The 14,470-nt window shown below is 34.9% G+C and overlaps 1 protein-coding gene and 1 long non-coding RNA gene across 2 annotated transcripts in view; one reads left to right on the top strand and one right to left on the bottom strand.

The window, feature by feature from the left end:
- LOC120625381 (leucine-rich repeat-containing protein 24-like) overlaps positions 1 to 14,198 on the bottom strand; it is a 54,550-nt gene extending 40,352 nt beyond the window's left edge. The window contains exon 1 of the mRNA XM_039892423.1: positions 14,078 to 14,198. The gene's annotated coding sequence lies outside the window, so the exon portion shown is untranslated. The remainder of the gene's footprint in view (positions 1 to 14,077) is intronic.
- LOC120625382 lies at positions 2,349 to 4,250 on the top strand. Its single transcript, XR_005658798.1, has 3 exons — positions 2,349 to 2,453; positions 2,539 to 2,682; positions 4,149 to 4,250. It is a non-coding gene; the product is annotated as an uncharacterized LOC120625382 (long non-coding RNA).
- Positions 14,199 to 14,470: the final 272 nt, after the last annotated feature.

Here is a 14,470-nt window from a genome sequence, read left to right as displayed (position 1 = left end):
ACACTTCGTTTCACTTGGATCTTGCCCTGTATTATGAGTTGTAGTATGTCGTATGTTTGGTTTGCCATTATCATCATCATCATCATTATATCAACCCATTACCGGCCCACTATAGAGCACGGGTCTCCTTCCATAATGAGAAGGGGTTAAGGCCGTAGTCCCCTACGCTGACCCTTTGCAGATTGATCGACTCCACACACCTTCTGAGATATAGGTTTCCTCACGATGTTTAGCTTCACCGTTGAAGCAAGTAATATTTTAAGATCTTAAAACGCACCTAACTTAGAATAGTTAGAGTTGCGTGCTGAAAGTGAAGTCGAAGTCCTACCCACTGGGCTAACATCGCATTATTTCTTGTTATTATATGGCCAAGATATTCAAGCTTTCCTTTCTGTACTAAATATAAAATAACTTCTGGATTTTTCTTTGTGCGACTTAGCACGGTTACCAACTAGGGCTAACTTGTAGTGAAACAAAAAAAAAAGAACTCTGTTACAGACGAAGCAACCTTGTTCTAGAACACTTACGTGAACACGTAGTTCTTTGTTTTTCGTATTCGGAAAAAAGTGTAATCAATGTTGCCTACAATGTAATCATTGTGATTCGTAGAGTAAGGATTCCGAAGCCCTGGAACGAACCGATTGCCAGCGAGAAAATCCAATAATGCCTATATACCTATCGTGCGGTTCTGATAGCACGACTTGAATTGCAATCGAATCACCATTTTTTTAATTACTACGTGTTTGTGCTGTTTTGTTTCCTAGGCGTGTCTTTTGTATTCACTTTCATATCAGATACGCCATTGTTATCCAAACTGATCTTGAATATCATAGGTGATTCTCTTAATAATGCGCGAGTAAATTTTTTTGCAAAGCCTTCTGACGTTGTCATTATCAACCCATTGCGAAGTCAGTACAGAGCACGGGTCTCAGAATGAGAATGGTTTAGCCCGCAGTCTACGCTAGCCATGTGACGATTGGGAGAGTTACAGATTATTATGTTATTAACTCGCCGGCATGCAGGCCTAAGGATATTCTCCTTTACCGTTTAAACAAGTGATATTTAATTGATTGATTCAAAACGCGTTTAAGCCGAAATATATAATAAAACTTTTCAAAAACGCAAATTCCACATAAAACTATACCAAAATAGATAAACAGTGATTTTTAAGACAAAATATTATATATAAAAAAAATTTAAACAATCTACCTTATAGAAATGTAACATAAAGTGTAGTACATCTGTGTATGCTTTGCGAAAAATACAGAAATCGTTTGTGAGTTGATTGCCATTATTCTATAGTTAGTATTTTGGATTAACCTATTTTAAACAATGTATCAAAACAAACGATATTTTATAATAGACCTTTATATATTTTAAGTTAATTTTAATGTAATATTAATGATCTTTTTAGTGACAAATTGGAATCGGCTCCGCTTTGACCTCACATGAGATGAGCTTAATGATTGCTAAATTGCAAAAATGTTGATGTTAAAAAGTGCAATTTTTCGCCGGCTTTTTGTCGGTATAATTTGTGTTCCACAATATAAATAGACAAAGAGATAGTACGTCCACAGCAGACATACATACTTGACGTTCTGAAAGTGCTTTTAAAGTAGGCTTACTTGAAGTTTATAAATTTTGAATAGGATTCAAATATTGTATTTGATAAAACGCAAATCGAAGAGCACAGAAGTGTTGTTCGTTTATATTTGGCGCCATGCCATTTATAGCCTCTTAACGTGAACTTTATTAAAGTTAAAAGGGCAGATTTAAAATGTTTATGTTTAAGCTATTTTTTTTTTTATTTTGAAGGAATTCCTTATTTTTCGGGACTTTAGTTAGTCATACCCATCTCCAGTGTGACCATAGAGCTGACGAACAAAGGTCACAACAAACTTTGGTGGACAACAAAACAAAAGTTTTTGTAGAGTACGAACTGTATATTTTCCCCAAACAAAAAGTTAGTTAAGTAGTTAGTTTATAATTTGTTACCTACGTTTGGCTCAACCACTTATAACAAATGTCGAAATCCGGCACAGAACAGTTTTCTCTCCGGAAACGGACATAAACGTACTTTTTATCTCGTAACAGTACGGCTTAACAGCAAAAACATATTTTTTTTTAATTTGCATAAAAATAGATTGCATTTTTTTTCACTCGGGAAAATGAATTGCCCGTTTTCAAATTAATTAAAATCAAACGTGGATAACAGCTTGTCATACATCATAAATTCCCAATTAATATAGTCAAAACATTATTTAATTAAAAAAATCTTTACAAAAAATACTCGACAAAATAAAATATCGATTTAGTTAAAAATCAATTTTTAGCTAGTGCGAGCGACCGAAACTGCCTCCACTATTTAAATCGATATCAAACTACCCGCAATATGTTTAAGCCATTAGTGTGGATGTGACGTGAGGTTGAAACTTCCCCGCTAATGGAGCAAGGTAGGCAAAAAGGCAGTGCCCCGCTTTCACGAAAAATATTAACCTGCATTCAGGGTAAGCGTTTATCAATAACCTCGTTTTTTAGGTGCCAAGTTTTATTTCCAGCACCGATCTTAACTTCAGGTGGATAACACCGTCTCGTGAACCACGTATGGCTCACAAAACGTGATCTTGGGACGTCTCAATATTCTGGTTCACGAGAAGCCGCAGAACTAATACAACTTTTATAGTAAGTTTGTCACAGATCGTGCAGTTTATGTTACGTGGTTTTAGTGTGGAATTTTTCCAAGGAAGTTTCTTCTATGTGAGAACCTTCAAGATTTGATGAAGAATTATGGTGTAAAAGTTGGAATCTCTATAGTATAAGTTGGAAGCTCTAATCTCTATCTATAATATCATCCTAGCAACCAAAGGCGTAAATGACTCATCTATAGATGCATATGTGATATTATTAGTTTTTTATTTATGTTCAATGTACATTTAAAGTACATTTAACAAATAAAATATAATTTTGTACTTTATTATGTTCTCATAAAATTGAAAACACTTTTTGTAAAAATAATTGTAAAAGAGAGCACGTTAATATGAGAATTATGTTTGTTTATAAATAGTTGTTTTAACTCTTATCTATAATGGTAAAAATAATTGTAAAAGAGAGCACGTTAATATGAGAATTATGTTTGTTTACAAATAGTTGTTTTAACTCTTATCTATTGGTTTATTATACACTTTAATTGCTTATAAAAAATACATTTGTATCCTGTTTTTTTCATAATTTACTCCTCCGTCTTGTTACGCCCTGTAATTTTTTTAACGCTTTTTATACATAATGCACGCTCTGTCATCATCTTTTTGCTAAAACATTCTTTGAATATCCTACGATCACGCAAAAAATTAGTATTGCTATATCTGTCTATTAAACGTTTACAGTAAGTTAGGAAATTGAAAGTGTCCACCCGTTCGAGGCAAGACCGACGAATTACCGTGCTCGAATAGCACGGTAATTCGTCGGTCGCGATTATTTTTACTAAGGTAATGTGAAAATACTCGTTAGAGCCCGCCTAGGTGGTAACCTTGGAGCAATTATTGTGTGGAGAAGTCTATGCTCAAAAACCGTCTCTCCTAAGAGGCCTTTTCCCAACAGTTGATCATTAATAAGATAATAACATAACCCTTGTGTTATAATAATTTGTGGAACGCAAGCCTGAAACAATAAACTTTTCTTTCCTAAAAAAGAAAAAATCCTCCCTATCACATGAAAAGTACTAAAATTTAGGCATTCAAAAGCATATTGAATGATTTTACAGATACAAGTACACTCGTATGTTTAATTAATTAGTGGTGAAAGGTTGGGTGAGATGGAAAAATCCAATTTTTCATGTTCTACAGCACATCGGTTGAATTTTAAAAATTATTTAAAGTAAGCGGATTCGTTATGCATACGCTCTGACGCTTCTATTTTTATTTTTAAAAGAAAAATACCGCTCGTAATTGCAGTTCGCCGTTTTGGTTGATTCGTTGCCCCCAAATGAAAGAAAGAAAATCCTATCTCCAATTTTTATTAAAGCGTAAGAGAAAAGTTATTTAAAAATTTAAAAAGATCATCGGCATTTAGCCTTATGATTTCCTAGCTTCTCAGTTTCTTAACTCTTGGAGCCTGCTACTTTCCTTGTAGCTAGTATTAATTCTCTTCAGAACCTTGCCATAAAGTTGTCAAGACACCAGGAAACATAAAAATTTCAAGAGTTTGCTCTAGCTTCAATTGCCGAAGAAGGAGTTACTATGCCGACATGGACAGTGGATGTCGGATATTAAAGTAAAAGAGACGAGACTAACTTTTACATTAAGAAACAGATAATAGCCGTCGTTTATGCATCGACTAATAAAAAACCTTTTTTCGTTTGTTAACCAGCGTAAGTACAAATCTTTTGCACAACCCGTTTATTTAGAGAGAATGGTTAAATAAACGGCTTGTGCAAAAGATTTGTCCACCTTTTAACGAATCAAAAGGCCGTGGAGAGGCGGAAATTCAGAGTTGAAAAATCATATTCCGACCTCTATTTTCAGAAAAATGTCGGTTTGATTCTAAGCGAATGGATTCGATATGTGTTTGCACTAACGCTTTTCCAATTGGTTCTTCGCTGGAAAATGTTTTTCAGCTAGGTAGCCTCTCTTTGAACAGTTTTAGTCTGATTAAGCTTCGGTCACTTCTCTTTGGTATCCGTTATTTTAAGGCACTTTTTTGATTTATGACACCTGTTTATTCAGTATTTGGCATCCGTGGTGGTATAAACATACCACCACGCTTGCTTTTAGTCTCAATAATAGTTTGATATAACTAGCGTTTTATTTTAATTATTCATACTCTGCACTTATATTCAATTCGTAAGTTAATCTGTTTGTTTGTTACCTTTTCAGGTCTATATGTTGAACAGATTAATATAAAGGTTAGCTAGTAGATAGGTTGTGCCGTATGGTGAGGGCAGATAAGAAAACAGCGTGCAATCTATTGCACTGCAAGTAAGTCGTTGACTGCAATCTCACCTAGTGGTAAGTGATGATGCAGCCTAGTAGCGGGCAAACCTGTGGTAAATAATTTGCTTAGAACCACGTCTTTGTCGGTAGGGTAACTAGCCACGGCACCAACCGGTTACCACACATTAGCTAGACCAGACCAGAGAAAATTCAGAAATGATAAGCCAAATTGCCTCTGCCGAAAAACAAACCTCCTACTTAAATTCACAGCGCTCACCGCTGCGCCAGGGAGGTCGTCAAAATTGTGTCGTAAACAAATAAACCACAGACATTAGGTACTATACATATCCCACGTTGTGTAGGATCAGCACAAAATTTCTCCTTGAGTCTTGAAGACAGACTTGTTGATGACATTTTTTTTACGACGATCACACACCCTCAGCCTATTCACGTCCCACTGCTAAGCATAGGTTTCCATTATCATAGGATAGAGGGTTTAAGAGTATAGACCCATTACTCTGCTCTCATCGTGGTAGGTTTTAACGACAATAATCACAAGTAAAGTGAATATAATCGGCTTAACGTGGTAACTGAGGCACGGAAGTTGACACCGCCAATTTCATAACTCCGGCTGCTAGGTCCAATAAAAAGTTTCTGTATTATCAGCCTGTGTGGTAAAAAATCTCAGTAACAAATTCTGATGCAATTTTTTTAGGACGAAGACTATTTTAGTCTACTAACTTGCCTTGACTGCAATCTCACTTGGTGGTAAGCGATGATGCAGTCTAATAGGGTAGCGGGCGGATAATCTGTTAGGGGTACGGTAATTATATTCAACCGATATCTGACCCTAATTGGCTTATTCATTAAATCTAACGCAAATGCAAAAATTGCTTTGCGACCTTTTTCGGTCGAAGACTCCCATCAGAATAGACAAAAGAAAATTCTGAAAATATAAATTTCCAAATTTCCCCTGCTATGGATCGCGGAACCTCATTAAAAAAAATGGTGTACCTTCATATTAATAACACAAACGTTTTTAAGTTCTCGCCCTGTTCTTAAAGTTGGTAAAAAATTTAACATCGTCATCTTCGGTCGTGTTTTTAAAGAGTACAAGTCAGGTTTTAGCATTCGAACTTTTTAAAAGTTTTATTATAAATTTGTAAGAATTTGTTATTACCGACTTACTAAGCAAGTCTTTTATGTGTGGGTAAATCTGCGAACGCGACCCCGGAAACTGGCAAACTGGGACAAATTCTGTAACTATTGAATGTAGAAATATTACTATTTCCAGCAACTTTAACATCTTTGCTTCATAAAATTCATCTCTTATTTTTCTTTGACCTCATTATTTTTTACATTCAACTAACGATTTAGATTTGTTGCACACTGCTGCGACACCAACTAGTAGCACCTTAGTCCGATGAGGTGGATGGATGTCATCAAGCAATTCATAGGGAGCTGGACCCAAGCGACACAAGACCGTGGTATTCGGAACTCCCATCAAAAGACCTATATCCAGCAGTGGGCGTAACCAACTAATATTACTAACCTAACTGTAAGTATAAGTTACGATACTTACAGTAATAAAAAAATATAATATTTCTTTTATGTTTAATTTTATCCTTACCCTTTACTAAATAACTATGATATCCTGTACTGTTGTCAGAAGCCAACTTAACTTTATTTCTGTCGAGAATATGTTACTTTTTCATGTAAAGCGGATAACCTTTAAGTCAGAAATACGGTCAATTTATTTTCTACTTTTTTAAGGTTATTTGGACCTCCATTTTTTTAATACACATCTTAAAGCATACCAACTAAGCTACGATAATGGTGACACAAAAGTTAATTAACCAATCTTGCTAATTTAACGTCAGTTTACGTTTCTCGATATCATACTTTTTTTATCAAACGCCACAAGCGTATTTCTTTATAGCAGAGGAATTTTACAATCATTACTTTCAGGCGACAAGTTTTGGTTCGTAAAAATCTTTCTGTCAACCCAAGCCTTATAAAATACCGTAAACAAACTTGTATCGAAAAAGTTTTTATATAACTCTTTCGAAGAGTTTGATTTACTTTTGAAAGTAGTAATTATTTGGGATTTCCTAATTTTGTAACAGCAACCAAACAGCAAACCAAACATAGTCGCTTGTGTATTTTAATCTTATTTGCGATAGTTGAATAGTAAAAGATAACTTGTTCAATATAATAGTTACGAGTATAAATATATATTTAATATTAGCTCGATTTGCTATTCTCCGCGAAAAGCACGAAAATCGGTGCGATCTTATTTATAATTCCTTCAATCTTTAGACTCACACCAGACAGAGCTTCTGCAATATCCTATGTACCTACGTTTCACTCCAATACCGAGCATCCTCAGGAGATGTTGAATTTACAATGAATTTCTTAGTATTTGTTCACGTTTTTTTACAATTTGGGAACCTTTCGTGCGACTCCTATCCTACAAATATTCAATCATAATGTTACGACTGTAAGGACGTCTTCCCATTGTCGCCCGGTGAATTGATGACGGCGGGTTAATAAGCTACGCCGCATCTCGTTACAACTTACTAAAACACAGAGTCAGATAGTCGCCGAAACCAAGCCACTTTCCAAGGGACTTTTTTTCTTTGTAATAATTGACGGACCAAGCAGACTTCTGACGGCCGATTGGCGCAGTGGGCAGCGACCCTGCTTTCTGAGTCGTGGCTGTGGGTTCGATTCCCACAACTGGAAAATGTTTGTGTGATGAACATGAATGTTTTTCAGTGTCTGGGTGTTTATTTGTATATTATAAGTATTTATGTGTATTACATTAATTAGTTATCTTAGTACCCATAACACAAGCTACGCTTACTTTGGGGCTAGATGGCGATGTGTGTATTGGCGTAGTATATTTATATTTATTTCTACAAATACCGAGCTCTGACATATAGAAACACGAACAGATATACAGCTTTAGTAATAGAAGTAAATAGGTAGAATGTCCCGTGGACATTCTATGTCTAGTGGGTAAATAATTAAACTTATGTTCATGACATTGAGTTGGTGGGTATTTTGATATAAATACGGGTGCATTTTCTATACAATTCAGTCCTACATGGACTCGAATGATGCATAGATACCTCCCGGTGTCTTAGTCGTTTATCACTACCTCTTCGGTCTAGTAGTTAGTATGATTGCCTAGGAATCACAAGGTCAATTTCCGGATCGGCTTAAAAAAATTACATTTTGGATTTTGAGTGAAGATAATTTTTATTGCAAGTCCAAACTAAGGAAATTATTATTGTCTATGCCCGTGCCGTTGCCAACACTAACCAGCAATGAAGTAAAATGGTGGAGTTAAGCAATAAATCTCACACTAAAAGGGTGAATCATGAACCGAGAGAAGCAGTGTGAGAAGAAGTACTTATAAATATACAAATATTCATTTATACCTACCTCTTTTCTGTAGTTGTGTTTTCTGCGCTAATCGCTATGTAGCGATAAGGCAGTCAAATTATGTATGCTATGTTTGGTCTTTTTTTATTTTTCTGTAATTCTCTCGTTTAATGTAAAATAAAAGTCTATTCATTCATTCATTAATAGACTGAGGATACAAAAAAGATTGAATATTCAACTCGATTGTTCAGGAAATGAAAAGCGTTTGCTTTTGAGCATTTTTGCTTTGAGCAATCGAGTTTCTAAATAATAAAGAGTAAGGAAAATACTTGAAATGCTTTCGCCATACTTTGATCCCAGTAGGCTCGACAATACGTGATTCGGGGTAAAAGTTGCTCCCTAGTGAATAGAGATATCACGACGATCAAAGATTTCGCGGTTCAATCGAGGACTATGGTTTGTTTTTGACGAGACGAAATAAGGTATTATAACGTTCTTTTTTTTAACAAAAGGTTATTTTTTTAACGTTCTTCGTAGAGAGAAAAAATAATGTACAAGAACAACATGTATGTTGGTTGGATTGACGATCTATCTGTCGCAGCAGTAAGCGCTGTGTTTTTATGAGACTCCGGGTTTGATCGCCGGCAGATAAAGTTTGAGAAATCATATGTCCTGAATTTTCTCTGGTCTGGTCAGGTAGGAAGGCTTCAGCCGTGGCTAGAGACCAACCCACAGACAAAGACGTGCCACCTAGCGATTTAGCGGTACGATGTCGCGTAGAAACTGATCAAAGGAACCGATTTCGAAAATATAATTAAAAATTCTGCATTTATTTATTTATAGTAGTGAGCCTTCTTCAACAACGCTTTTGAAACGCCAAGTCTGTCTGTTTATTGTGCAGTGTTCTACCTTCAGTTTGGAAGGCAGTTTCAACAGAGAAGAATCCGTCAAGAAACTCAGCAGTTGCTCTTCTACAAAGTCAACGTTTGACAACTTCCTATCTTGCGGCCGATGAAAGCTGAACTGAGTGATTTCTAGCAACCTTGTAATTTACAATGTAGATCATAATTCATAGGTATCAGAAACTGTGTCATGTAAGACGAACTACTCGCCTAAGCTTGTTAGGTATGTTGATAGAAACTCATACAATCGATAGTTTTGTTATTTGATTTAGCACTAATCTTTTTACGATAAAGCCATAAAACAACACCACGCTTTGATATTATTACGCGATTCTTGATTTTTGTTACTTATAATATCGTTGTCTTTCTAAGAAGTTACGAATTCACGATGTATTACGAATTAGGACCATTTATAACAAATGTCAGATGAGAGGAAACGTTACTTGAACTGAGTACTATTATTCTGTTTTCTTATGTTTTCGTCTAGTTCTTTGGGATTTCTCTTTAGAAAGGTCTTTTCGGATATCCATAGGGTGAAAAAGAAATGATTAATGAATAAATACAATAACGTTATAAAGCAAGCGTTACGTGCTTGTGTCCGTGTTATTAATATTTTTTGGTTTTATTTTACTTCTAACGCTTAAAACCTTCTCTACCACACTGATTTTTAAAATAACCTTAAGATAAAGTAATAAAAGTCCCGGTAGATTATTTTTGTTTTTTTCAAAAAGAAAGTTGTTATTTAAAATTTGCAATGAATTCAAAAACAATTATGAATAATGTATTAGGACTTTAATTTATTATTTCTGGCAGATCTTTTTGAATGGACGATGCGACTTTTCAGTGTAGTAGAATTATAGATCAAACTATAATTATTATTTATTTTACCTATTAACGAATTATTATTAAAATAAATAAATATTATTTTGTCTAAATACTCTTTTTTTATAATACATACTGGCCGGGCTCTACGTTAAAAAACACTATTATTGTGTTTTTTTCTGGTGAAGTGCGGTAGGGCTTTTCTCCAGGACGGCCAGTTTTCAGGTAATTTCCACAATTTTACGTACATTTAGACTTTATACGTATAATTAAGACTGAAGGATCTTAACAGTAAAGAAAAGCCTATTTTTAGTATTAAATAATGAGTAATTATAAACAAGCAACTCATTTGCAGGTACTTTATAAAATATTATAATGCCTATAGCATTAGAACTATTTATTACAACTGTCAGAACAAACGTCACGTAAACGAAACAATATTAATGTATTTTCTCATACTTTCGCCTCATACGTTGGGCGTACCCTTTAGAACGGCCTATTTTATGATATCCCAAGAGTATCGCTGCAATATATAGTGATAAATATACTAACATATTTAATTTCTTGCATAATATAAATCTAAGAAACGTCTTTTATCGGTGGCCATAATAGTATGTAACATCAAATCCCCATAAACGTAAGCCTATCAGTTAATATGAAGGACTAAACGTCAAATTTGACAGATTTACGTTACTCCCTAGTAAGTTTGATAACTTCATAGTTTACTCTGAGGCTTTCGTTCTCAAACACTACTCAACGCTCAAATTAAGTCGAGGCATCCATATAAATCTAAGTCGTTGGGCCGTAGAGTGTCAGCTAAAATGTCAACATCAAAACTCATATTTACGTGATATTTACTTTATGGCCTAACGTTTGAATAGAGATATTAAATAAATATAATTTCAAATACAAATTTAATTATTCACATAACCGCATATAAATTGCTAATGTGAAAAAACATTTCAATATCAAAGATAAATATTATTTGCCAGCATATAATATTTATCTCGAAGCTCGAAAATACTCAAAGGAAAAATTGTATGAGTTATTTTTAATGCTTCTCCATTTAGCGTTTGATTCAAATTGAAAAATAATACTATACAATAATGTTATCTTTTCATTCCACTATCATTAAAGGATTTTAACCCAACTTTATAACACAAAGCGAAATGAAGGTTCATTAACTCTAATATTCATTCGATTAAAACCTACTTTTTAAAAAGCAGAGGTTTTTATTTCGATTATTCAAACTGCCGCGCCGTTTCTATGCTGATTTATGTCAACTTTACTAGAGAACGGAGCGTAAAGATGAAGAGTTCAGCTTATAGTACGTATATCAGTATATATACATGAGTTCAATGTGAAAATTAAACTTTATTTGCTAAGCTCCGCGAAGAATTACAGATCCGTGGGAACAGCAGCGAAAAGATTTACGCGGAGTATAGCAAATTAAGCGTAATTTTATAGTATTGCGTGGAATTCCGCAAAGTTACGCGTGCTTCTATCCAACAAATGAGTTTATTTATTTCACAATAACTTCAAAACGCTTAAACTCGTTGAGGTATATGAGAATCCTTATCCCTTCTCAGTGTGGGATGAGACCCGTGCCCTGTAGTGGCCCGGTAATGGGTTAATATGATGATGATCGTTAGAACCTCCTGATAATTTTGATTAATAATAGAGCTGGTTATGGTCTTTGTAATGACGATGACCTCCCTGGCACAGTGGTGAGCGCCGTGGTTTTATATATGAGGAGTCCAGAGTTCGATTCCTGGCAGGGGCAATTTAGAAATTAGTAATTTCTGAATTTTTGTTTCACGTAGTACAAAGACGTGACGCCAAGCGATTAAGCGCTCCGTAACGATGCTGCGTAGAAACCAATTAGGGGGACGGATTTATACAGAGAGAGTATGTCAGTTATATCTTATTATCTATAAAGATATAACTGTCATACCCTTCCAGATTAGCCCGCTACCATTTTAGAGTGCATCATCCCACCCCCACGTAACCCTCACGTAACATTGCAGTCAATGTCTAATCACCGACACAATAATAAGTCACCTTAGGTGATAGCTTTTAGTCAGAAATGATGTATTCCTAGGAATATCCTAAGGTTATTCATAAACGAATTGCCTTGTTCGTTGTTAGTGAAAACGAGCATGAGTTTCTTTGCTCCCACTTTTATCCCCGAATTATAATCCCGGAAATCACGTTAACGGGAATCAATACAGATTAAGCCATAGTGAAGCGCGATCGGATACAGCTCGTTTATCATTGAAACAAAAATGATATTTATTGAAATTGACTTCAAATTTCAATAGCCACCGAAAAATAAATTTAATCTTGATCTCTTTTTTTTATTGTGGGTACTTGTAAACCTACCTACTTATAACCTTGAAAAAATACCCTACTTATATACTTGAATAATTTTTTTTTAATTTCTATAAATTTAGACCATGACTTCCCAAGGTAATTTTGGACCTGCGAATGCATAAGTTTAAACTGTGTGCTAAAACACATTTATTAAAACGTGGTTACTATACGATTGATGAATTTCTTTACGACAAGGCTGCTTGGAAGTAGGCTCCGCTCTCATATCTCACAATATATAAAATTTATTTATTTGTAAACTGTAAAATTATGTTGAAACATAGCAATCTGATGAGTTTCTTCCCGGCTCTTCTCGGTGGAATCTGCCTTCCGAACCGGTGGGAGCGTCACTACAAATAGACTGACTTGACGTTTCAAAAGTAAACTGGGCCTACTTGAAATAAATGAATTTCGCTACATTTGCTTCGCTAATTATTTTTTTAATTACAAATCCGCGGCTGATTGTGTCATCCGGTGACAGAAGGGCTGGCTCATCTTTTGCGCAAAGGATAGCTTGGCTGTTCAACGCGAAGATGCAGCCAGCTTGCCTACCTGGCAGCGTACCACGTGGGGGTGACCGTTACATGATAGATATAAGTTTTAAACGTGTAACATTATCAATGAAAAAACTTAAAGATATTACAAATTAAAATTAAAATAATTGTATTTTAATTTTAATCTTGTAATTCATAGTATGCTTTGTCTACTATTCGTACCTACCTTTTTGTATTCCACTACAAGTTAGCCCTTGGTTGCAATCTCAAGCAAATAATGTTGCGTTCTAAGATGGTGGGCTAATCTGTTAAAAGTATGGACGTTATAAGCTAAAGCCCTTTATACGTTTTCTATGCATATGCGAAATTGTACCGGAACACTGAATCACTAGGCAGTACGTCTTTGTCCAGCCTACCGACTTTTCTGAGTTATCTTCCTTGAAATAATAGGTAGGTAGAATCTAAAAGCGAACTAACACGGAGCCATGGTCGACGAGAATATAAGCTAGACTAGAGGCCAATTCAATTACCGAATTGGAAATTGATAGCCTTTAAAAAGCGATATTGGATAAGGGTAGGTACCCTTAGAAGTTTAAATGAACTAGTTATTTCATATTTTACTACCTTCGGTCTCACCCAAGTTAAATTAAAACTTTAAAACAAAATTGAAAAAAGCCTATCTGAGCCTTTCTTATTTGAAAGGTTATCTAACGCAATAATATATTTTTACATTGGATTCAACTACACAGTATTCTGAGATTTAATATGTTGGAATATTTACGCTCGGTTATATTTTGTTTTAGAGTTCCGTAGTAAAACATGGAAGTCTTATGGTTTAATTAGGTTAAAAAAATATCTAAGTTGTTATAGAAACTTGTAACCTTATCTTAGGCGAGTAAGTAGGTAGATAATTTAATAATTGTATTGGCCGAATTTAAATTAATTTAAAAGTTTTTTTAGGTATCCCTCAATACAAATTTGTGAATGCATATTATCATAATATATGAATTAATTAATATTGAAGGAATCAAATAGGTAGCCGCTGCAATTATCATGAAATCGAACTTTTTCATGATTGATAACATCTCAGTAAGTATAACGAGAAAACTTTTCAAACTTATATTTTCCCGTTTTCTTGAAGTGAAAAAAAACATAAAAAAATTTAACTTACCATGTAAGGAACCAGCGATTCCTGAACAATCACAAACACATCACTTTATTTTTTTTTTACTTTTTTATTTTCGTACACAGCACATCACTAGCACGTCCCGGAGCGGGACACGGGACCGGGCGCCGCGACGGCCGCTGAGCTTATGGACGCCGGGAGGCACCCCCGCCTCCCCTCTCTACGTCCCGCTATGGCACCCATGCTAATATTTCCCGATTTTCTCGCAATGCGCAATGCATGCTGCATGCTTGAGAGTAATTTTTGAGGTGAGATATTAATTAATTTATACTAATTTTATATTATATTAATTATATATAATATGTAAATGATATTATCATTCACGAACGTGGTCGCTTAGACTAAACCTCATAAGAATGTTCACAGTCATCAGCAGAC

Source organism: Pararge aegeria, chromosome 7, assembly GCF_905163445.1.
Source record: "Pararge aegeria chromosome 7, ilParAegt1.1, whole genome shotgun sequence".
NCBI classification, from domain to species: Eukaryota; Metazoa; Arthropoda; class Insecta; order Lepidoptera; family Nymphalidae; genus Pararge; species Pararge aegeria.
The sequence above is the reverse complement of the archived record's forward strand: the minus strand, read 5'-3'. Positions and strand labels throughout refer to the sequence as shown.